The following is a 23,093-nucleotide window of genomic DNA, read 5'->3' on the forward strand; positions in this document are numbered from 1 at the left end:
GTTTTTGTAGGGGTTGATACATTTTTCACAAGGGGAAAATCAAGTCCTACAAACTTTAGACGTCTTTCTAAACCTCAGATACACAACACATTTTAAATTTGCTGCATTGCAGGAAAGTTCTCCTGCAACAGGGTGATCAAATTAAGATCCTACATCTGTATACAGGGAAGGGGGTGACCTGTTTTATGGAGGAAACTGCTGAGGGGCTTGGAACTCGTCTGAAATCCCTATTCAGACTATGTAATGTGAGCCGTGTGTGATATGTTAGACCGTGTAAGGCCGGCAGTGGGATCTCTGGTTTGGACGTCTGAGGTAGTGTCCCAAATGGCACCCTATTCCCCTTTATTCCCCTATAGACCCTGCACAAAGGTAGTGCACTACATAGAGACTGGGGTGACATTTGGGACACACGCTACATGAATTGTGACGGTACTGGAGTTATGACATTTTGAAGTTCTGTATAGGCGTCATCGAAGGTACGTAAAAGGGCCACATAAAAGTAATGAGGAACGTAAAAGCGTTTTTTTGGACACACTTTATTTGGATAGTCCAGATCTGCTCTTCAGATGGCCATACTATCAACAAACTATCAGTTGATAAGCAACTCTTTGTTAAGGTTACGGTTAGAGTTAGGGTTAGGGTTAGGTTTAGAATAATGGTTAGGGTAAAGGTTACGCTTAGGGTTAGGATAAGGGTTAGGGTAAGCGTTAGGGTTAGGGTTAGTAGATAGTTAGTTGTAATGTTACTGGTAGTCTGTAGATAGTCTGTTGAGCAAGTACAGACGGAGTATCCAAATAAAGTGTTACTGAGGAATTTCCAGATAAAATACTGGTGGTATCCACACTTAATGGAACTAATTCAATTAAATGTAAACCAATGAGAATAAAGCCATCTTCTACTCTCATGAAGTCTACATTGTGTATGTTATTCCTCTTAGTTGTTTTTGTTATTATCCGTGAATTTGTCTTTCGGAAATATTCTGTCTTCCACAATAAACTAAAAGAGTTGCTCCATGTGAACATTATATTTCGACTTCCTGTCTGCAAAGACCACTTCCTTTTTACTAAGCTCCTTCGACTGTGCCCCAATAGTATTTCTAGAAAGGAGAAAAGTGACATCCATGTATGTGTGTCTGTATTGTGGGGGCCTCTGCCTTCCACCATTGGCTGTCACATGGTGTGGACCGTGTGGATTGGGCACGCGCAATATTTGATTCATGGGTTTAGTGACAGGCAACGCTGTGTCCTAAATGGCATCCTATTATCTTTTCAGTGCACTACTTTTGACCAGAGACAGTAGGGGTGTAGGGTGCCATGTGGTTAAATATTGCCAGTGAGTCTTTAACTAACACAGACCCTGAAGTACTGCTGTAGGATATATATTTGAAGTCGGAAGTTTACATACACCTTAGCCAAATACATTTAAACTCAGTTTTTCATAATTCCTGACATTTAATCAGAGTAAAAATTCCCTGTCTTAGGTCAGTGATTATCACCACTTTATTTTAAGAATTTGAAATGTCAGAATAATAGTAGAGAGAATGATTTATTTCAGCTTTTCTTTCTTTCATCACATTCCCAGTGGTTCAGAAGTTTACATACACTCAGTTAGTATTTGGTAGCATTGCCTTTACATTGTTTAACTTGGGTCAAACGTTTTGGGTAGCCTTCCATAAGCTTCCCACAATGGTGAATTCTGGCCAATTCCTCCTGACAGAGCTGGTGTAACTGAGTCAGGTTTGTAGGCCTCATTTCTCGCACACGCTTTTTCAGTTCTGCCCACAAATTGTCTATGGGATTGCGGTCAGGGCTTTGTGATGGCCACTCCAATACCTTGACTTTGTTGTCCTTAAGCCATTTTGCCACAACTTTGGAAGTATGCTTGGGGTCATTGTCCATATGGAGGACCCATTTGCGACCAAGCTTTAACTTTCTGACTGATGTCTTGAGATGTTGCTTCAATATATCCACATAATTTTCCTCCCTCATGAAGCCATCTATTTTGTGAAGTGCAGCAGTCCCTCCTGCAGCAAAGGACCCCCACAACATGATGCTGCCACCCCCGTGCTTCACGGGTTGAGATGGTGTTCTTCGGCTTGCAAGCCTCCCCCTTTTTCCTCCAAACATAACGATGGTCATTATGGCTAAACAGTTCTATTTTTGTTCCACCAGACCAGAGGATATTTCTCCAAAAAGTCAGATCTTAGTCCCATGTGCAGTTAGAAAAACTGTAGTGGCTTTTTATGGTGATTTTGGAGCAGTGGCTTTTTCCTTGCTGAGCAGCCTGTCTGTAAACAGGTTATGTCGATATAGGACTCGTTTTACTGTGGATATAGATACTTTTGTACCTGTTTCCTCCAGCATCTTCCCAATGTCCTTTGCTGTTGTTCTGGGATTGATTTGCACTTTTCACACCAAAGTGTGTTCATCTCTAGGAGACAGAATGGGTCTCCTTGCTGAGCGGTATGATGGCTGCGTGATCACATAGTGTTTATACTTTCGTACTATTGTTTGTACAGATGAACGTGGTACCTTCAGGAGTTAGGAAATTGCTCCCAAGAATGAACCAGATTCTACAATTTTTTTTCTGAGGTCTTGGCTGATTTCTTTTGATTTTCCCATGATGTCAAACAAAGAGGCACTGAGTTTGAAGGTAGGCCTTGAAATACATCTACAGGTACACCTCCAATTAACTCAAATGATGTCAATTAGCCTATCAGAAGCTTCTAAAGCCGTTACATAATTTTCTAGAATTTTTCAAGCTGTTTAAAGGCACAGTCAACTTAGTGTCTGTAAAGGTCTGACCCACTAGAATTGTGATACAGTGAAATAATCTGTCTGTAAACAATTGTTGGAAAGATTACTTGTACAAAGTAGATGTCCTAACCGACTTGCCAAAACTATAGTTTGTTAACAAGACATTTGTGGAGTGGTTGAAAAACAAGTTTTAATGACTCCAACCTAAGTGTATGTAAACTTCCGACTTCAACTGTATCTTGTCTCTTTTCAGAAAGTCCCTGTCAGACAGTGCCGTTATGTCTACGTTGAAAGCCTTTTGTCCCTCACTGCGAAAAGAAACAGGAATAGTCTTCAGGACAATACAGTGTAAAAATATCCAAGGACCTTTGGAGTTATGCAAAAACGTGTTTCTGAGTAGTCGACTCAAACACTCTGAAATAGAATTGTGTTATCTTAGTTGTCTCAGTAGCCAATACTATGTATTCAGTTTAACATTCCCTAAGGCGTAGCTGGCTGTCAACATCTCTGTGCTTCTTATTGTGAATCATACTGATACAGCGGGGTCTAGGACGTGGAGATGCCCACTGATTGTCCAATAGGAAATCTACAGTATGTGGATTCTGTTCAGCCCTCTGAAACCGGGCCCTAAAGGAAAAGACACACCGTAACGAACCTTGCACAGTAGATCACCTGCTGGGTGTTGACGAATGGTTCGAGTCAACATGTAGAATCATCGGGATATGATCAGAAAATCATGTCCGCAATATTCTGTGGTCAGACGCCGATAGGACAACCTCCCTCTGCTTATAACAGTTTGTTGGTGCGGTCTGTTTTGTCCTTTAGGTTTAATTGCAACAACCCTGCTGGCCTCACCACCTCATACGAGGAAATATCAGTTTGGCTTACTGATAGCTTCCCACATGAGGAAGGAGAACATAGGATTTGACTGGCGTCAATGTCAAGCTCATTGTGAGGGCTGGAGGGACAAACATTGACCTGGCCGATGAGGAACAGAACAGTGATGTGGTGTGTGTCTTGCTGATGCTTTTAATTGATAGCAGTGCATCACTTTTCATATGATCTGTTTTGCTTAAGTTTGCTTGCAAAAGTCCAATAGGCTACGCCATGCCCGGAAGCTTGACTGTGATTTGACCTACACTTAATGGCAGTACACTGTATGCACTGTGTGTGTGCCTTAATGTACAGTATCTCCCACTGTAGAATGCCCTCACTATTTTAGACTCATAGTCTGACAACGGCACTATTGTGGAATCAACCCCTCCCGGTCTGAAAATAATATTATTTTAAATCAATTGCTTTATACAGGACGAGCCAGGCCTTTTGTTGTCCTTATCTCTCCCTGAGCGAGAGAGAGAGAGATAGAGAGAGAGAGACGAGGGAGCGAGAGTGAGACAGAGAGCGTGCGAGAGGAAGAGAGATAGGAAGATAGAGAGAGAGATGCAGTAGTCTAATGCATATGGCTGCAGTTTACCAGCCAAGGCTCTCATCTGGTCAATAGAACAGCCAGATGTACGATCCGTCATTGGTCAGCTTGCTTAAGGGAGAGTTATCCCTGTGCATGTGATCAGCCTTAATATAACCTTCTCTGAATGTGACTCTCCCCTAAGTGTTTAATGTCAATGGCTACGTCCCGAATGGCACCCTATTCCTTACATAGTGCACTATTTTTGACAAGAGCCCTATGGGCACCCTGGTCAAAAGTGGTGCACTGTATAGGGAATAGGGTGCCATTTGGGACACAAACATGTACTGATATGACACACTCGTTTCCTATACCATAATGCAAGTGATCATCCCTTCCGAGAGCAAAGTAATTAAGATTTGATTATACTGTGCGCAGTTTAAGGCATGAGGCATGTTTTTCCAAGAGTTTCTCGTCTGCAAAGGGAGGGAGATATTGGGTTTTTGGCTTATGAATTGGAAAAACTGTCCCAAATTGCCTCAAAAAGCAGTTTAATTAAAAGCTTTATCTCGCCTCACTGGGATGTATATGCGCTCCCTCTGGGGTTGATTGTAAAAGCCTCTGGAAGCCCAGTGTTTGCTGATGTTTTTTTGGCAGGCAGCTGTTTGAGTGTGTGACTTCCTCTACTCTCCTGGTTGATGTCATTTCCATTTAAAAGGACCCATGAGCAGCAACATGTGACATTCATAGGTCAAATCTGGCGTCAACTGAAAGCTGAGTCTATATATTTTTGTAAATTAAGGTATATATACATTTTCCAACCATTTTTTTCTCCTAAATATTAGGAATAAGCAATGGCCTTGATTTCTGGTCAAACGGCCCAAAAAATGGATCATAGATGGATGGATGAATGGATCATCTTGCAGAAAAAGTCTTAAAAGGTATTATAAATGCATCAAAACATAATCATGTTGAAGTAAAAACCCCTTCCAACTAATATCAGCACTTCTATTTACAGAAATGATTTGCCTTGAAATTCGATTACCAAAAACCTACATATCTTTAAGATGGGGAGGATCATGAATGTTCACAGAACAATTAGTTAGTGTTTTTACTGATATCGATTTGGTTTATGAATGATTTATTAAGTGATTAAACAACAAAAAAATATGTTACCAAATTGATAATGGAATTTCAGAAAAATCTGTAACGGAATTACTGCAATTGAATTGGCTACAATGAGAACTATTAGTCACAAAATACAGTTGGGTCACCTGCTACTGTCCTCCCTTCCACTGGCATACTGTTATTTTCAAATCATAACTGTCTGTCGTCTGGTGGTCAAAGCAAGTGAAAACAGTCTGGACAACCCCTCCCTTTCACTCTCACACTCTCTCTCTCTCTCTCTCTCTCTCTCTCTCTCTCTCCCTCTCTCTCTCCTCTCTCTCTCTCTCACTCTCTCACTCTCCCACTCTCCCACTCTCTCTCTCTCTCTCTCTCTCTCTCTCTCTCTCTCTCTCACTCTCTCACTCTCTCACTCTCCCACTCTCCCACTCTCTCTCTCTCTCTCTCTCTCTCTCTCTCTCTCTCTCTCTCTCTCCACCTCTTACTGCCCCCTCTCTTTCCATTTACTGTAACCAGCATCCTTACCCACTGAGCGCCAACTAGCACCGGACATTGAAAAGCAGTTGAAATTTGGTCAGTCCACCCTATCCACAGAAACAGTTTTTGGTTTTTCAGCTTTAATTTCAACGTCCACAGATGTCGATTTTTGTTCCGTACTGGGCTTGATTTGGTCCAAACATAGACGTTCATGATTGGTTTAGATTTGGTCCCAGTTTGGATCGGACCAGATCTTAACCAATCATAGACGACTACGTTTCACAAGTGTGGAAAGCACAGTAGGACACAGTAAATTAAGAAAATGAAATGTATTTGACAAGAAACCAATATCAAGCCCTAAAAACACAACCTTATGGAACATTCCTTGGATAGCTGTCCAGAATTAACGGATAAATTGGTCCACATGGAAAACTAAAGGCATAGAAACCATAAACCATAAATGCCTTGGGAGTAGGAAATACATTTATTTACATTACAACTTTAATTGACCAATGTAGATATTTTCAAATACATGCAACTTAAACATTTTATATCACAAAATGTAGATTAGAAATATTTTGGACATCAGAACAATCTTGAGTCAGAGGATAATATTTAATTCATATGTAAGCTATACAAACCGTATTGGACTTGAACTGATATTGGCACAAGATGGAGGGAATGTTGGAACATAACTAACGAGATTACAGTTAACGAAAATGTATGCTTAATCCAGTATAACTGTATGTTTATAATTTATTATACAAGATACAAAATGCACTAATTCTACAGCACAATGGAGTCAACAAAACAAAACAAAAAAGACTCAATTTTCCATGCCTTCTGGGAAAGTCCAAAAGTTATGGGCGGAGTTAGAAAGTTGTATTACAATGCAGAAGTATAGTAGAGTTGAGTACTCTATAATGTACTGTATTGTACTGTACTGTATTGTACTAAACTATACTGTACTGTACTCAACTCTACTGAACTCTACTGTACTGAACTATACTCTACTTAATTGTACTCTACTGTACTGAACTTTGGTACGGTCAAGACCAGCTTTAAATTCAACGTCCACGGATGTCGATTTTTGGTCTAGTCCAGTCTTGATTTGGCTTAAACATAGACGTTCGTGATTGGTTCAGATTTTGTCCTCTACTCATCTCTACACTGCTGTTCCCTGCTGTGCTGTGCTGTACTGAGCTCTACTGTGCTGTGCTTTAATGTCCAAACTTGTGAAACATAGACCTCTATGATTGGTTCAGAGTTGCAACCAAATTTGGTCTTGTTTGAGGGCGGAGCTCATTAAAATAATAGCCAGTTTGTAGAATAATAGGCCAAAATGCAAAAGAGGATATCGCATATTTATTCCTTTGTGTACCTATTTAGATAGATCAACATGAAGAGAAGGACATTCAAGTCCATAATTATGCATTTCTGTGTAGTACAGATCAGGGACACATGATGAAATTCTGTTACCACAATTATGTTACCGGGTGTAAATCCACTTCACTAACTGTAGTTTTAATAACCAAAATAGTTTTTTTTTTCTAATTCAATGTGTCATGTCATAGCTGACACCCCATTATTTCTGCGTAATTCAGAGTAACAGAGTTTTTGGAAAACGGGGTCGTATTAACATTTGACCGAAATTCTGTACAGTTCTTCCAGTAAATGTGTTTTTGTCAAATGTTCAGTGTAAATTGTTCAAAGTAGTCCTTGTGCATAGAGTTGCATGGTTTTTTTAAACTTTCAAATCAACGCTTTTTGTTTGGCATAAACAAAAAACAAAGAAACGTTACTGTGGAATTGCCCTTGGTTCACTGCACAGTGATCCACAGTCAGACACTGGTGAGTAATGGTTACACAGCTGTAGCGCTAATGAAATACTTTAGCCTGCGTGCCTTTTTTTACGTTCTGTTTTTACAATCCTTTCCGTTTTATGTTTGGCTCCCTCCCTGTAACGACTTTTAAGCATATTTGTCGCGGAACAACCAAGTAGTTTGTTCATTGTTTTCAAATCTACCACCAGATTCAGCAGTGCAAATGTCCATATTTGAATGAAAAGTAATGAAAAATGTCATAAGGTGTCTATTCTTAAAAAATTAAAAAATAAATAAAAATAAGTGTGTGCATAGCAGGGTTGTGGCGTTATCCAGGGAGAAGAACGGCACGTCTTCCAATGTGAATGTGGACAGACAGGGGGACTGAGTTCTCTTCAGGGTTACGTCCCAAATGGCACCCTATTCCCCATATAGTGCACTACTTTTGACCAGGGTCCATAGGGCTCTGGTCAAAAGTAGTGCACTATCTAGGGAAAAGAGTGTCATATAGGATGCGGACTCTGTTTGTTTTTTTTCACATAGTTTTCTCTGGTAAAGGGAAGTTATCATAGTGACCAGGGAATATGGCGCCATTTAGGACGCACCCTGGTGTTCTGCACTGGGACAGGATTATCCCCGTGGCCAGGCGAGGGCACGTTTATACAATCCCCATTAAGAATAGCCGAGTTTCATCCACTAGGCTTTAAGTGATTATTACATTAAAGTGCGTTACAGTCCATTGGCAGGCAGCGTGTTAATGGAGAGTGTAATTGTAATTTCCTAACTGGAGGGGTTAATGATTTCTAGCCACCTCTTATAGTGTTCCTCACCTGCATCATGTACAGTGCCTTGCGAAAGTATTCGGCCCCCTTGAACTTTGCGACCTTTTGCCACATTTCAGGCTTCAAACATAAAGATATAAAACTGTATTTTTTTGTGAAGAATCAACAACAAGTGGGACACAATCATGAAGTGGAACGACATTTATTGGATATTTCAGACTTTTTTAACAAATCAAAAACTGAAAAATTGGGCGTGCAAAATTATTCAGCCCCTTTACTTTCAGTGCAGCAAACTCTCTCCAAAAGTTCAGTGAGGATCTCTGAATGATCCAATGTTGACCTAAATGACTAATGATGATAAATACAATCCACTTGTGTGTAATCAAGTCTCCGTATAAATGCACCTGCACTGTGATAGTCTCAGAGGTCCGTTAAAAGCGCAGAGAGCATCATGAAGAACAAGGAACACACCAGGCAGGTCCGAGATACTGTTGTGAAGAAGTTTAAAGCCGGATTTGGACACAAAAATATTTCCCAAGCTTTAAACATCCCAAGGAGCACTGTGCAAGCGATAATATTGAAATGGAAGGAGTATCAGACCACTGCAAATCTACCAAGACCTGGCCGTCCCTCTAAACTTTCAGCTCATACAAGGAGAAGACTGATCAGAGATGCAGGCAAGAGGCCCATGATCACTCTGGATGAACTGCAGAGATCTACAGCTGAGGTGGGAGACTCTGTCCATAGGACAACAATCAGTCGTATATTGCACAAATCTGGCCTTTATGGAAGAGTGGCAAGAAGAAAGCCATTTCTTAAAGATATCCATAAAAAGTGGCGTTTAAAGTTTGCCACAAGCCACCTGGGAGACACACCAAACATGTGGAAGAAGGTGCTCTGGTCAGATGAAACCAAAATTGAACTTTTTGGCAACAATGCAAAACGTTATGTTTGGCGTAAAAGCAACACACCATCCCCACTGTCAAACATGGTGGTGGCAGCATCATGGTTTGGGCCTGCTTTTCTTCAGCAGGGACAGGGAAGATGGTTACAATTGATGGGAAGATGGATGGAGCCAAATACAGGACCATTCTGGAAGAAAACCTGATGGAGTCTGCAAAAGACCTGAGACTGGGACGGAGATTTGTCTTCCAACAAGACAATGATCCAAAACATAAAGCAAAATCTACAATGGAATGGTTCAAAAATAAACATATCCAGGTGTTAGAATGGCCAAGTCAAAGTCCAGACCTGAATCCAATCGAGAATCTGTGGAAAGAACTGAAAACTGCTGTTCACAAATGCTCTCCATCCAACCTCACTGAGCTCGAGCTGTTTTGCAAGGAGGAATGGAAAAAAATGTCAGTCTCTCGATGTGCAAAACTGATAGAGACATACCCCAAGCGACTTACGAGCTGTAATCGCAGCAAAAGGTGGCGCTACAAAGTATTAACTTAAGGGGGCTGAATAATTTTGCACGCCCAATTTTTCAGTTTTTGATTTGTTAAAAAAGTTTGAAATATCCAATAAATGTCGTTCCACTTCATGATTGTGATGATTGTTGATTCTTCACAAAAAATACAGTTTTATATCTTTATGTTTGAAGCCTGAAATGTGGCAAAAGGTCGCAAAGTTCAAGGGGGCCGAATACTTTCGCAAGGCACTGTATCTGCTGTGTTCTCTGGTGAAGAGGAGGAAGTGGAGAGTGCCGTATCTTGTGTGATGTCATCCTAATGGGACGAAAAGGTTATTCCATGCCGCTGAACGTGCTGAAAAAGTCAGGGACAACTGAAGCTTTCAAGTCTAATTTGCATCCCTACCTATAAGTTTAGCCTACTTAACTCGTGATTACATACTCTTTGGTGTAAGAGTGGATAGATGCATCAAGGCTGAACCTATCTGTCGCTAGATGAGACATTGACAGTTCATTGTACTACACTGGTATTTATGGTGTTGAAACAAGTCCTGCTGAGACTGAGGTCACCGTAGGTATTGAACGTTGTTTGTTTAACTGTATCCACAGCAACTGTTCGCGCCAGTGATGTCACTGATATTACAGAAACGACATTATAAAACTTGTTGTTTGGATGGTTGATGATTGGAAAAGCAGCGTACCAAGCCATGGTGTGTTGGCCGTCACTGGCACACTATGCCTGCTAAACAGTTCCATCTGAAAATGATCACTGGACCGCCATAAGAATAATCGTGTTCATGTTGCTGTCCGAATCATCTCTTGTATTTATCTTAACTCGCATATATCTTAACAGCATTTAGTTTGGTATAGCGGGGGTTAATATAAGCCTGTTCTACCTCCAAAACAATGTTTTCCGATTTTTGAGTCTCTGTACCAGACACAGAGAGTGAATAGCGCCCAGACTAGACCCAGACCAGACCAGGCAACTTTTTCTGAGCTAGGCAAAATCACGCATCAACATCATGGACATATCCAAATAAATGGCAATTAAAAAAGGCTCAAACAAATGAAAATGCAGCTTGTGTCAGCTGTCCCTGTTGTAAGATGGCGCCGGAGAGGATGGCTGCTCTTTTATTGGCTCTTAACCAACTGTGCTATTTTGTTTGTTTTTTCACACTGTTTGTAACTTATTTCGTACATAATGTTGCTGCTACCGTCTCTTATGACCGAAAAGAACTTCTGGACATCAGAACAGCGATTACTCACCTTGAATTGGACTAAGAATGTTTCTTTAATGAGTCGGACGGGAAGGATATACTCCGAACACCCGAACAGGCCTTCATCCCCGTCATTTGCTTGAGAAAGAAACTGAGATTTTGCGGAAAGAGATCGGGTTGCCTTGTGAGGATCAGGCGACGACTGGCTATTCTGCCCTTGCCATCCGTACTGTTAGCCAACGTTCAAATGCTGGAAAATAAATGAGATGAACTGAAAGCACGTATATCCTACCAACGGGAAGGAAGTCCTATGAGTGTCATCTGATGAAGATCATCAAAGGTTAGTGATTCATTTTATCTCTATTTGTGCTTTTTGTGAATCCCATCTTTGACTGGAAAAATGGCTTTGTTTATTCTGTGGCTTGGCGATGACCTAACATAATTGTTTGTGGTGCTTTTGCTGTAAAGCATATTTGAAATCGGACACTGTGGTGGGATTAACAACAAGAATAAACGGTATAAGATACATGTATGTTTGAGGAATTTTATTTATGAGATTTCTGTTGTTTTGAATTTGGCGCCCTGCACTTTCACTGGCTGTTGTCATATCATCCCGTTAACGTGTAACTTTCACACATTAATTAACAAGTCCAATACAGCAAATGAAAGATAAACATCTTGTTAATCTACCCATCGTGTCCGATTTCAAAAATGCTTTACAGCGAAATATGATTATGTTAGGTCATAGCCAAGTAAAAAAAACACAGCCATTTTCCCAGCCAAAGATAGGAGTCACAAAAAGCAGAAATATAGATAACATTAATCACTAACCTTTGATGATCTTCATCAGATGACACTCATAGGACATCATGTTACACAATACATGTATGTTTTGTTCGATAATGTGCATATTTATATCCAAAAATCTCTGTTTACATTGGCGTGTTACATGCAGTAATGTTTTGATTCCAAAACATCCTGTGATTTTGCAGAAATACTCATAATAAATAATAAGATAAAATATACAACTGTTATTCACAGAATTAAAGATAGACTTCTCCTTGATGCAACCGCTGTGTCAGATTTCAAAAAAACTTTACGGAAAAAGCATAATCTGAGAACGGCGCTCAGAACCCAAAACAGCCAAAGGAATATCCTCCATTTTGGAGTCAACAGAAGCTGGAAATAACACCATAAATATTCCCTTACCTTTGATGATCTTCATCAGAATGCACTCCCAGGAATCCCAGTTTGACAATAAATGACTGATTTGTTCCATATAGTCCATCATTTATGTCCAAATAGCCACTTGTTGTTAGCGTGTTCAGCCCAGTAATCCATCTTCATGAGACGCAGGCACTTCGTCCAGACAAAAACTCAAAGTTCCATACAGTCCTTTAGAAACATGTCAAACGATGTATGGAATCAATCTTTAGGATGTTTTTAACATAAAACATCAATAATGTTCCAACCGGAGAATTCCTTTGTCTGAAGAAAAGCACTGGAATGAGAGGTAACACTGTCGGGAGCGCGCGTCACGAAGCTGAGACACTCTGCCAGACCACTGACTCAAAGAGTTCTCATGAGCCCCTCCTTTATAGTAGAATCCTCATTCAGGTTTCTAAAGACGGTTGACATCTAGTGGAAGCCGTAGGAAGTGCAACTTTATCCATATCTCAATGTGTATTCAGTAGGCCAAACTTTGAAAAACTACAAACCTCAGATGTCCCACTTCCTTGTTAGATTTTTCTCAGGTTTTCGCCTGCCATATGAGTTCTGTTATACTCACAGACATCATTCAAACAGTTTTAGAAACTTCAGAGTGTTTTCTATCCAATATTAATAATAATATGCATATATTAGTATCTGGGACAGAGTAGGAGGCAGTTCACTCTGGACACGCTATTCATCCAAAAGTGAAAATGCTGCCCCTATCCCAAAAGAGTTAACAAAATATGTTTTTAATAATAATATTTAATTATTTCTTCAATTTCATAAAAGCAACAAGGCACACGAGGCAGTACTATATCATGAATACAGTCACAGATAAATGGGTTGACTGACCCAACGCTATCGCGTCAGGCAGAACAACGCCATTTACCTGTGACTGTATTCATGACACAGCACTGCTTCTTGTGCCTTATTGTTCACAGTCCTCCTCCCTGATCATATGCAGTGAACGTATTGCAACACGTTTGTGGCGTGTTGACATTTGGCATTATGTCAGTCTGCATGTTGACATTATTTGCCTCGCATACTGACCTGCTGGAGTCATTTCCTGGGATACTGCTTGTCTCTGTGTGTGGTGTGTGTGTGTGTGTGTTCGCACTGTTTACTAACCTATCCTGATAATCAGGTAGCAAGGAAGCGTAAGGTATTGTCCAAACTAAACGTAACATCAAATGAAAGTGCATTGCTCAGTTTGATGTTTTAGGAGCTGACAGATTTGCATTTTTAGAGACATTTTCAAAGACACTTGATCTCTGTCTGTGACTCCTATTAAAACCACAGCGTGATTTTTTTTCTGGTGTTTTTATAGCAACGTAACTATTCACGTAGCACCATCACTCTCCTGGCTTATTCCCAAATGCCACCGTGTTCCCTACATAGTGCACTACTTTTGACCATCATCCCATGGGCCCTGGTTAAAAGTAGTGCACTGTGTAGGGAATATGGTGCCATTTGGGATGTAGACATGCAGTTATGTTCCAAAGAACTCCCTGGTGATGAATAGATTGTTTCTCTTCCTCCTCTGCTCTGTGGAAAGGGGGGGGTGAGAACTAATATCCGCTGGAGGAGAGGGTGTAGGGTGAGTTTCTGTGGATGTGACCGGTCTGTGTGTGCCCCGTCTCCTCCCCTGGTCTGAACTTTGTGTGGCTCTGTGTATGGTGTGTGTATGGCTCAGTGGGCTAAAGTGCCTGCCTGCCTTGCTCTGACATAGTAGTGACTTCCTGAGTCACAACCATGACTACTGATGGCTAAGAATGAAGAGTGACAGAAGGGAACCGCTATTAAGGTAGTAGTTGCTAAGAGCTGTATGAATGCATCTTTATGTCTCAGAATGTGAGATGGGTGAAGGAAACGAACGTGGAAGATGGGGGGACTGTTGGTTTCTATTGAGCCTTCAAAGGCTCTGATTAAGGACATGAATTGAAGCCTTTGTAGATAAATTACAGGGATACGACATTTTCTGCAGTCACACATATCAGCGCACACACATATCAGCACACTCATGAGTACACACACACACACACACACACACACACACACACACACACACACACACACACACACACACACACACACACACACACAGTCCCCTCCCTTAAGGGGGCAAGAAGGGCACAGGAAGAGCTCTGTCATGTGAAAAGAATGCTGGCGAGAGTCATAAACAGGTCATGGATTAGAGCTAAAACACAGTCAAATCATTGGTCTTATATGGACCCTCTTTATACACAGTCAGTCCACCATGCAGTGTGAAATTATCAGCAGCGAGTTAAACCATGGCATTTTTTCTCGAAGCATTTTCTGAACGCTACCTCTCAGACTCCCACATACACTCAGAGCCTCATGGGCCCCGGTTCAAACGTAGTGCACTATAAAGGGAACAGGAAGCCATTTGGGACACAACCAAGGTCAGAAGCTGCAGTCAGTGTGTTTACATATTCTCTACACATCCAACCATCTCGAAATGATTGGGTGAACTCTCAGTCTGCCTCTCTGAGGGCTGGCTGCTGGTGGTGTTCTCAGATGGGTGTTTTTTTGTATGATTGCGATGGAGTGTGTGTTGTTCTGTGTGTGTGTGTGTTCATGTGTGTGTTGTTTGTTTCTAATTTATGAGACCATCACAGATCAGAAATAATAGTAAGACCAAATGGAAGAGTAAGTACAAGACAATGTTCTTCCATTTCTGATTCATGGCTACCATTTCAGAACAGAAGAATGGAATGCACAAACTCCCTGCCTCTGTTCCACAAAGAGCCTTTGAGAGAATCAAAACAACACTTGTATCTCTCAGTTGTTGGGCTGTGAAGACTCAGCGCTATGTACAGTGCCTTGCGAAAGTATTCGGCCCCCTTGAACTTTGCGACCTTTTGCCACATTTCAGGCTTCAAACATAAAGATATAAAACTGTATTTTTTTGTGAAGAATCAACAACAAGTGGGACACAATCATGAAGTGGAACGACATTTATTGGATATTTCAAACTTTTTTAACAAATCAAAAACTGAAAAATTGGGCGTGCAAAATTATTCAGCCCCCTTAAGTTAATACTTTGTAGCGCCACCTTTTGCTGCGATTACAGCTGTAAGTCGCTTGGGGTATGTCTCTATGAGTTTTGCACATCGAGAGACTGACATTTTTTCCCATTCCTCCTTGCAAAACAGCTCGAGCTCAGTGAGGTTGGATGGAGAGCATTTGTGAACAGCAGTTTTCAGTTCTTTCCACAGATTCTCGATTGGATTCAGGTCTGGACTTTGACTTGGCCATTCTAACACCTGGATATGTTTATTTTTGAACCATTCCATTGTAGATTTTGCTTTCTGTTTTGGATCATTGTCTTGTTGGAAGACAAATCTCCGTCCCAGTCTCAGATCTTTTGCAGACTCCATCAGGTTTTCTTCCAGAATGGTGTGTATTTGGCTCCATCCATCTTCCCATCAATTGTAACCATCTTCCCTGTCCCTGCTGAAGAAAAGCAGGCCCAAACCATGATGCTGCCACCACCATGTTTGACAGTGGGGATGGTGTGTTCAGCTGTGTTGCTTTTACGCCAAACATAACGTTTTGCATTGTTGCCAAAAAGTTCAATTTTGGTTTCATCTGACCAGAGCACCTTCTTCCACATGTTTGGTGTGTCTCCCAGGTGGCTTGTGGCAAACTTTAAACGCCACTTTTTATGGATATCTTTAAGAAATGGCTTTCTTCTTGCCACTCTTCCATAAAGGCCAGATTTGTGCAATATACGACTGATTGTTGTCCTATGGACAGAGTCTCCCACCTCAGCTGTAGATCTCTGCAGTTCATCCAGAGTGATCATGGGCCTCTTGGCTGCATCTCTGATCAGTCTTCTCCTTGTATGAGCTGAAAGTTTAGAGGGACGGCCAGGTCTTGGTAGATTTGCAGTGGACTGATACTCCTTCCATTTCAATATTATCGCTTGCACAGTGCTCCTTGGGATGTTTAAAGCTTGGGAAATCTTTTTGTATCCAAATCCGGCTTTAAACTTCTTCACAACAGTATCTCGGACCTGCCTGGTGTGTTCCTTGTTCTTCATGACGCTCTCTGCGCTTTTAACGGACCTCTGAGACTATCACAGTGCAGGTGCATTTATACAGAGACTTGATTACACACAGGTGGATTGTATTTATCATCATTAGTCATTTAGGTCAACATTGGATCATTCAGAGATCCTCACTGAACTTCTGGAGAGAGTTTGCTGCACTGAAAGTAAAGGGGCTGAATAATTTTGCACGCCCAATTTTTCAGTTTTTGATTTGTTAAAAAAGTTTGAAATATCCAATAAATGTCGTTCCACTTCATGATTGTGTCCCACTTGTTGTTGATTCTTCACAAAAAAATAACGTTTTATATCTTTATGTTTGAAGCCTGAAATGTGGCAAAAGGTTGCAAAGTTCAAGGGGGCCGAATACTTTCGCAAGGCACTGTACCTCCTAGAAACTACAGCACTTCCTCTGCATAGGAACATGTGGTTTGTAACTTGGTAACAATAATATTTTAGGCTATGCATGGCAAATGGTTTGCTCTACCTACAGTAGACATTCGGAAATTCTGAAATGAATTTGCACGCTTCATACCTGTCTTATTGGTTGAGATCTGAATCCCATATGATCTTGGAATATGTGTGCTTAACTCACTTTCCTGCACAAATCTTCATCTACACGATTTAGTCAGAGTTGCTAAGACTGAGATAACTTGAGAGTTCTTCGTGCTGCCCTCCAGGATCAGGGTTCTCTTGCAGAGTAGATGACATATGATTGAGTGAGACAACCCTGGATGAATAAAAGTTAGATGACTGTGATAAAAATTAGCTGTGTCCTGTATGTATAGTGTACAATATGAGGGTAACTGATGGTCATAAAGATGGGAATGCACTGTTAAAGTAACTTTCCAGTGAAGATCTCACTGGTAAGTAAATGTTCCGATTTTGTTAATTCACATCCAAATAATGTTGTTGACTCATCCTATTGTGGCCAAAGCATAAATTGGAGAACCCCCCCCCCCCCACCTCAAACGTATGGCGGTTTCAAAAATGTTTGCTATTTCCTCGTAGAGGATGATGAGAAGGCCAATCAGCGGTCTACTCGCATAAATATATTTTTTAATTTTTTTGTTGTTGATTTTTACCCCTTTTTTCTCCCCAATTTTGTGGTATCCAATTGTTGTAGTAGCTACTATCTTGTCTCATTGCTACAACTCCCGTACGGGCTCGGGAGAGACAAAGGCTTGAATGCTCCAATACACAACCCAACCAGCCGTACTGCTTCTTAACACAGTGCGCATCCAACCCAGAAGCCAGCCGCACCAATGTGTCGGAGGCTACACCGTGCACCTGGCAACCTTGGCTAGCGCGCACTGCGCCCAGCCCGCCACAGGAGTCGCTGGTGCGCGATGAGACAAGGAGATCCCTACCGACCAATCCCTCCCTAACCCGGACGACGCTAGGCCAATTGTGCGTCGCCCCACGGACCTCCCGGTCGCGGCCGGTTACGACAGAGCCTGGGCGCGAACCCAGGGACTCTGATGGCACAGCTGGCGCTGCAGTACAGCGCCCTTAACCACTGCGCCACCCGGGAGGCCCTACTCGCATAAATATTTTGAATGACCGTTATACGCCCACGCCATTCTGTTGTTGGGATACGCCCACCCCATTCCAACACAGAACAGCTTATTTTTTTAACATACTTAATGGAAGTAAAAGTATTTCACTCTTGTTGTAATTAATTATAAGGCCAAAGAAATCTGGAAACATTGGACAGTTACTGTAAACTCCAGCTGTAATGGTATTGGGACTGACTCCTGATGTTAACAGCATACAGTTTTATGTAATGCTCACATGCCTGAAAGCTTTGTGTGAATGACACACATACTGTGTATACACACACACACACACACACACACACACACACATACTGTATACACACACACACACACACACACACACACACACACACACACACCCTCTCTCAGGGACTAGAGGTCATGTTGGTGTCATGTTAAATGAAGGTAGCTCAAGACACAAGATGTTTTCGTGATGATAGACCAGAGCAGTTGTGTACATTCGAACAGTACGTGTGTCCGCAGGGAGCCTTAACGGTTGGCATTGTTATGCAGACAGATGGTACTAGCCTAATGCTAACTCTGTTCATGATCACAGGTGAAACCAATGGAGATAAAGGCCACTGTCTGCATCCCAAATGGTGACATATTCCCTATGTGGCGCACTATACCTATGGGCCCCGGTCTAAAGTAGTGTAGTACATATTCTAAGCCTCTCTGTTTGTCTGGTTCGGGGGATTATTTCAATGTGGCCATGTGTGTTTTTTTTACGAGTACATAGATTGGATTTGATCTGCCTCTTATAAAAGTATCCATTGTATAAAAAAAAACCTGTTTTTTCTGTCTCAAAGCACCAGGGTTGGGTTAGTACCATGTATCTTCGTGGTTACTACTGCATTCACGGCCATCATGTGCTATGATAAAATAGCAATGAATACCGCCTGTCTACCTTTGTAGTCGACGTGAATAGATAAAGGCTTTGTTTAGCAGTAGCACGGTTACATGGTTGGATATAGTCAAGCTGACCACCTAGCTTCATGACCACTGATACATTGAGGTTCATTTTCAAGTTCAATTCAGCTTCAGAAGTAAATTGCTGTAATGGTGATTGAAGATGTTCTGGCACTGAGAGACAAAAAACAATATTTTCCCCCCTTCAAAATAACAAAAAAAAGGGGAGTGTCCCTTGTAATTATTCATTTCGCCTTGGCCATCCAAATGAACGAGGCCCACTGCTTGACGACGGGGCTCTGGATGTCATGGCGACCTTGGCCCACTCAGCCGTACTTCCTGTTGTTCTATGCTAAGTGTTCTAGTGGGGTGACAGATCGGTAGGGTGCAGAAAAACAAGCAAATAGCTGTTTACCTTTCTGTTTCCTATTGGGCTGCCCTATCCAGAGCCTCTCTGCTCACCCAGCACACTGATTGGTCGAGTATTAAAGGCTTGATAAGAGGTTGGCTTATAATAAGGGGGTAAAACGGCTGTGTGTTTTTCAGACTTTAAAAGAACAAGACATAACAAGCGTCAGCGGTACACGGTAAAGATGTCGAACGGCGGCGATTCTTTTTTTTGTAAACTAACAGAAAATGACGGCCGATGTTCCGTGGTGTCCTATTATGCACACCGATTTCCCAAGGCTCTGTTGCAACTTCAGCCGGTTCTGCATTTGCTGTATCTTCCGCACAATATGTACACACAGCAGGAAATATACATCCCCTCACACACTCATCATACGTATTCCTTTCCTGCAGTTAAATGACCAAATCACCCTCTAATGGCCTCATGGGTGGAATGTTATTAATATTGTTTCATCGTTTCATAATGAATCCACATAAGAACAAATCTAACGCAGACAATCCGGTGTTTCTATGTCAAACGGTTTTGTTATATTTCAGTCTTCTGTGGTGTGTATGAACTGTACTATTGGGATGCAAACTCAAAAAAAAATGGAATATATTTCAACGTCTGTGCGCGGTGTGTCTTTTTGTTTCAAAGTAGATCTGTTTAAGACTACCAAGAAACATTCTACGAGACCCTGATTTAGCCCACATGCAGGCTTGGCTTTGCAGTGTAGGATTTGTATTTATTTATTTATATTTTTACAGATGACTGATACTGACAAGCCGGCGCATTCTCTTTCGCAACCTCTGTAACACAAAGTACCCCAACCTGACCAAAGACTCGTGAGTCAGTGCTTTTGAGAGAGGGGACTCTTTTAGAGTGTTGTAACACAGAAAAAAATACAAACCTGACCCTAAACGATACGAGGCATCGCCTTCTCTGCTCCGGATGTTCTGACGTGAACCTGCGCTACTTCCACCCTTGGAGTCAGACAATTTGCCCTCGATAGAGACTTACTTAGTCAATGGGCTCAGATAATGGCATATGAGTGCTGTGGAGATTAGTGGTAGTACGATGGGACGGGGCGGTGAAGCCCAGCTGTTTAGATGGATTTACATAACGCAGGCATCCTACACGGGGACGAGGCCCGCGCTGCTGCTCAGCCTGGTCTGCTCTGACTGTGGTTCCTGGGTAGCCGAGCCGAGCAGAGCGGGGGCCAGCTTGGGGACGAGGTGGAGGATGAAGGTGAGGGTTAAGACATGACCCAGACCTCTATCTCTCCTCAGTGGTTCCATCCTGTTAAATAAAACGTCTTCCTGGCATGGCGGACGGAGTAGACGGTCGTTAGAAAACCCTCTGTGGCGCTTTTCTGCAGTCAAATGACTAGTAGCCTCATGGGTGGAATGTTATTCATATGTGTCATTATTTTATAATGAATAAGCATTAGTTTTTTTTTTTAAATGACCTAAATCCGGTGTTTCTATGTCAAACGGTTTTGTTATATTTCAGTCTTCTTTGACGTATATAAAGTGTCATATAAGAATGCAAACTCAAATGTAATACATTTCAGCTCTATGTCTGACATGTCTGACATGGTGTATACTTTTGTTTCAAAGTGGATTTGTTTGAGACTAACAAGACACTCTGCGACCCTGTGATTTGGCCCGCCGCAATACGAGTTTTTTAAAGACTGCTGACAGTGTGATAATACATCGAGAGAGTGTGGACGAGGGGATCGTGTGCATGCAAGAGTTCATCTCGGGTTAATAGTGGTTTAGCACAAAGACGGGATCAGCTGTTTCCACGTGAGTTCACATCATCGCTGCTGAGCTATTGCTGCTTAGTCACACTCTGTAAGATTGTGTTCACCAAACAGACAGTGGGGCCACTGTTGACAATGGAGGCGTTAAACGAAGCAGCGGAAGCTCTTGATTTCTTTGATATAATGTACAGTGTCTGTGTGGTGCTCATTCCTTACTTCCTTATGTGAGTCGAAGAACCGAAAAAGTTGTTGATGGTTGAGGCGGGTACAGTGTGTGGATTTGCAGACAGATTGATGCATGCTACGCGAGTACGTGTGTTTTTTTTATTTTTTTTATTTTTTAATGGCACCAACATAAAAACGATGTCATGTCGTGATGCACCTTATGACCACCAATCGTCTCATGGGTCTGATTAGATAGATCCTGAGATTTGGGTTGCCTTTATTGGCCCAAGATAATAATCTTTCAATTGCATAATATTGAATCACGATTAGATTTCCTTGATCCTTAAGCCTAACATGAGGTTTGGCCCTATGTCTGACATAAAATACGTGGGGAGCGCATCACGTTGAGGGATGAACCATAAACAGTCATCCACCCTGTTGCGCGTCAGATTTACATTATTCCCTGCAGGCTCCATCCAATAGGAGACCTCAATACTTCGTTCCGATAGGATAGACAAAGGACAGCTCACTTCCTTGTTTGTCTTGTTGGGGTTGGTCTGATTTGCATGTACAGTATCTCTATTGCGGATGGTGGAGTCAGATTAACTGTCCGATTTAGACTCCTACAGATACAGCTTCCTGTCTTCTGGGTGGATGGCTGTCTGTTGTTGATGTGGCAATAAAGTTTTTCCTGAAATATAAATGACACTGGCTTTTACATATACACATTTTATTTGCCTTCAATACTTTTCTACAGATAGATTTTTACTGTAAGCGGAGGTCAATCGGAAAGGGACCCTTAAAGGCACGAAGCAGTCTTTTGCGTGGCGACATACACAGGCCTATGTGTTTTTTTTCTTCATGGGCAACTACTTGACGGAGGCCTGCATATGCATATTTTACGGCAATGTATGATTCTGGGGTCACATTGCCTTGTAGTCAGTAGTTCAGTATGTCAAGTGGTGGCATATTGCTTCTGATTTCCTCTGTATGCTGTTGGATTGAACTGGGTCGGTTGGCTTGTGGTGTGGTGTGTTGTGTTGTAGTAGGATAGTGTCAGTGACAAGCTGCTTGGAATGCGGTGTACTAGCTAGCACATCAGGTCAGTGGCTGCTGGCAGATTGTTTGGGTCCGGAATGTGTTATGGGTCTTGTCAGTTGGGTGTCATATTGTTTTGGGCTGTAGCGTAGGGGAGACAGAGCAGGACGGACGGCTAATGGCAGCAGGGTGTCAGTGACAGGACCACAGGCATAATTCATGACTAGAGGAGATTAATTGCTGCAGCTCCGGAGCCTGTGGGTTCAATTTCCTGCTGTCACTCTCTCTGTGCTGCCTGGCTGGCTGTTGCACACACACTCCATGCAAACTGCTCTTCACTCGTTTCTTGCTGGTGGTGTAGGCCTACAAGGGCCCCATCCATAATCCCCCCCCGAAAGGTTATGTCAAATTGGAATGCCTTTATATGCTTTAACCTAATCCTGGACTAAAAAGTAATTTTAATGGAGAATCTCAGGCCTGAGTCATACATACTAGGGGTTGGAACCAGTGCAGGGAACAGAACCGAAAACCGAAAGAGAACCTCAAAAAAATGTGTAGCGCAAACAGAGCTGGGAAGGAAAGTGATCTCTAGTGTTCCAGAATGGAACCGTTATTTTCAGATCTTGAGAACCGCTTAATAACGCTTCTTTTTTGGTCCACAAATATTCCCCAATGTCTGGTATATAACTCTGTAATACAGTTGTAATAGTAATAGCCTAAACCCATTCCAATTCACTTCATGCCATGATGCTCAGCCGCTTCAAGCCACGCCCCCTCCATGTCTACACCGGGCTCTCTCCCCACCTGTGAAATGTCAGTTGCGTCTCGCGCCTGCACTTATCTGTCCATCAAACGTGAACAAGTAGCTTACCCGTTCCATAGCAAGCTGCTCTATCCGCACGAGTTGGTGGAGCAAATGAAGGAGCTAGATGTCAAAAAAAACGAGGTGGATTTCACCGGGTACAAAAACAAACTATATGAACCGT

At 42.0% G+C, this 23,093-nt stretch overlaps 2 protein-coding genes across 2 annotated transcripts in view; both read left to right on the top strand.

The window, feature by feature from the left end:
• LOC139407008 (transmembrane protein 242) overlaps window positions 1-23,093 on the top strand; it is a 407,233-nt gene that overhangs the window by 293,704 nt on the left and 90,436 nt on the right. The gene's annotated exons all lie outside the window — the stretch shown is intronic.
• LOC139407005 (serine/threonine-protein kinase D3-like) overlaps window positions 1-23,093 on the top strand; it is a 57,191-nt gene that overhangs the window by 7,353 nt on the left and 26,745 nt on the right. The window lies entirely within an intron of this gene.

The sequence above is a fragment of the Oncorhynchus clarkii genome, chromosome 4, assembly GCF_045791955.1.
Source record: "Oncorhynchus clarkii lewisi isolate Uvic-CL-2024 chromosome 4, UVic_Ocla_1.0, whole genome shotgun sequence".
NCBI classification, from domain to species: Eukaryota; Metazoa; Chordata; class Actinopteri; order Salmoniformes; family Salmonidae; genus Oncorhynchus; species Oncorhynchus clarkii.